Below are 3,318 nucleotides of genomic sequence, written 5' to 3' on the forward strand. Positions count from 1 at the left end.
AATTATAACAACAATGTAAACGTTAAACCTAACCACCCGGGTACTAACATAGATAATAATACTACAAACGGTTACCCCATAAATGTAGACATAAGACGACCTTACAAGTGTAAAATCGGGTGCAATTGTGTAACACCTACAACATGCCCGTTACGCGGAAACTGCTTAGCTAAAAACATAATATACTCTTGCGAAATTATCACAGAAATTAACACCCTCACATACCTGGGATGCTCTTCATCCTGGAAATCTAGGTTTTATAACCACGGATCTTCGTTTAGACTCAGACATAAGGCTAACAACACCTCATTATCTCGCAGAATTTGGGAGCTTAAGGACGACAAGATTAATTTTAACCTTAGATGGTCTATTGTTTGATCGGCCCCTACGTATAAAGATGATAGAACTGGTTGCCAGTTATGCTCCTTTGAACTTCTGAATATCCCCGAGAACTACGTTAAGGGTACACGTGTCTGTGGAGTGCTCAGCCACTTGCACGTTAATTTCACGAGCAGGCTGTTCCGTTGATCGGATCATCTGGAACCCTCGACGTCGTAAGCGACGGAGTGCCAACAATTTATTCTATCGGTCGGTTTTGCCGAACCGCTTAGTTACGGGGACGTAAACACACCAGCATCGGTTGTCAAGCGATGTTGTGAGACAAACACAGACACACAAACATATACACACACTTACATATATAAATACACATATACGACGAGCTTCTTTCAGTTTCCGTCTACCAAATCCACTCACAAGGCTTTGGTCGGCCCAAGGTCGGCAGACACTTGCCCAAGGTGTCACGCAGTGGGATTGAACCCGGAACCATATGAATGGTAAGCAAGCTACTTACCATACAGCTACATATATTTATGCAAATATATATATATACATATTATATGTATGTGTGTATGTGTGTGTGTGTGTGTGTGTAGTAGTAGTAGTGTAAGCGGCCGAAACCGTAAGGATAATCTGGAAACTTGACTGAGGAGAGAAGGCCACGAATGGCCCACCCTTGTTTTGTCCTGTCCGTCTTTTTGTTGTTTTTATTGTCCGTCTTCGTATCGTCTATCTGTCCAGACGTGTTATTGTCGTCTGCTGCGTTCTTGTTCCATTTTTGGGATTTATATATCCATATAGCGGCGTACGTACCATTTTGCTCACCTTCTAAGTACGTAACTAAATTCTTTTTTTGCTTATTCTTTTAGCAATTCCCTTATAATTTCTTCTTTCTTCAAGTTTCTTCTTTCGTTTTCTCGCTTCCCCTCTCACATTTTTGGGCTTTCACTTACTTTAATCTACCTATTTTTCCTCGTTTATCGCCCTTTTCCTCCTTTTTGTCCCATGCGCGCGCGAGTGTGTGTGTGTGTGTGTGTGTTTGTGTGCGCGTGTGTGTGTAAGTGTGTGTGTGTGTGTGTGTGTGTGTGTGTGTGTGTGTGTGTGTGTGTGTGTGTGTGTGTGTGTGTGTGTGTGTGCGTGTGTGTAGTCATTAAGGCGTTGGACAGAATTTCTCTACACTGAATTTCAACTCCGTCGAACTGAAATTTCCCTTTCCTCTATTTAGGTTCACGAAACTCTGTACAAGCTCAGACTGTTGTATACTTGGAATTCTAAGAGTGCCACACGGGACACTATGCAGTGTCTTGAGTTCAAATTCCCTCCCGTCACGGAAAAATGGTGACAATTTTGTCAGAAGTCACTATCGATAGGTTGTATCAGCAATTTGAAAAAAAAAAACAGTCGGAACATGGTTTCTTTGCCTTGAGGGAAAAATCAACTGGCACCAACATAAGTGTATATGCTAAGTCGGCGAACCGGCAGAATCGATAGCACACGGGGGGAAAATGCTTAGTGGTATTTAGTCTGTTTTTACGATCTGAGTTCAAATGCCACCGAGATCTACTTTGTCTTTCGATGTCGATAAAATAACTACCAGTTGAGCACTGGCGTGGATGTAATTCATTATCCTTTCACCACACATTGGTGGCCTTGTACCAAAATTTTAAACCTATATTTCGTACGTCTTTGCGTTCTAAGTTCAAATTCTTCCGAGAGCGACTTTGCCTTTCATTCTCTCGGGGTTAATAAAATATGTACCAGTTGAGTTCTGGTACTTAAGTGTCGAAATTTGAAATCAATATATATGTATACGTATTTACCTTATTAACAGCGAATCGGAAAATTCGGAATAGGTACGGAATTATCTCAGAAGCGCAATAAATATTTTTATCAGCGATCTTTAACAATGTATAGCTACGGTATATGCGCGAGCACGTGTATTGATATGATTATTATTATTATTATTATTATTATTATTATTATTATTATTATCATCATTACCAAGAACAGTAGTAGTAGTGTTATTGTCAGTATCTTTATCATAACCCATAATAATATGTTCTGACCAACCCTAATTTCAACGCTAGTTTCACTTATGTTAACTTGTAAAAATAATCGTTTTATATATAATAATTTATCATAAATTAATACGTTCTTATTTACAGACGACGAATATGAACTGGTACCCGCGTCAATTCAGTGTCTGCCTGACATTACTGATATTTGTTGCTTTGACAGCTGGATATGACTATCGTAAGTAGACATAGCTCATTGTTTTTCCCTTAAAGAAAAAAAGGCGTAAATATGTTTATCGTTATAAGAATAAAGTAAGGTATTCTGGCAGAATCGTTAGCACGCCGGGCAAAGTGCTTAGCGGCATTTCGTACGTCTTCATGTTCTCATTACAAATTCCGCCGAGGTCGACTTTGCTATTCATCCTGTCGGGTTCGATAAAATAAGTATCACTAATGCACTGGGGTCAATGTAACCGCTTACACTCTATCTCAAAATTTCTGGCCTTGTGACAAACTTTTAAACCATTATAATAACGCAGTAGGAGAAAGATTTCCTTGGGCTATACGATAGATATAGCAGCAAAGGGACGCTGTTGAACGAATAATAGATAATATATCTAAACGCTGTCAAACGAATAATAGATAATATATACAAACCGAGCTAATCGGTTCACTATGTTTAGTAAGTACATCTAGCTATTAGTTATATTTCTCTTTCAAATAGATCTTATCCCGTATGAAAATTCAGTGGCATGTGAAACCGGCCACGGTGATCCACGATTTTCTGTCTCTGGAGAGGAAGACAGAGATGGGTTGACCCGCTACTGTGTTGCAACGAAAAGGTTACCTTCAGTTAGATCACAAGAGTAGATACACACATACACACGCGCGCGCGCGCACACACACACACACACACACACACACACACACACACACACACACACACACACACACACACACACAC

The 3,318-nt window shown here is 39.9% G+C and overlaps 1 long non-coding RNA gene across 2 annotated transcripts in view; it reads left to right on the top strand.

Annotated features, from left to right (window-relative positions):
• LOC106877396 (uncharacterized) overlaps positions 1-3,318 on the top strand; it is an 18,149-nt gene that overhangs the window by 9,801 nt on the left and 5,030 nt on the right. For both annotated transcript variants that reach the window (XR_001410375.2, XR_001410376.2), the window contains exon 2: positions 2,505-2,592. This is a non-coding gene — a long non-coding RNA (uncharacterized LOC106877396). The remainder of the gene's footprint in view (positions 1-2,504; positions 2,593-3,318) is intronic.

The sequence above is a fragment of the Octopus bimaculoides genome, chromosome 3 (genome assembly GCF_001194135.2).
Source record: "Octopus bimaculoides isolate UCB-OBI-ISO-001 chromosome 3, ASM119413v2, whole genome shotgun sequence".
NCBI lineage: Eukaryota > Metazoa > Mollusca > Cephalopoda > Octopoda > Octopodidae > Octopus > Octopus bimaculoides.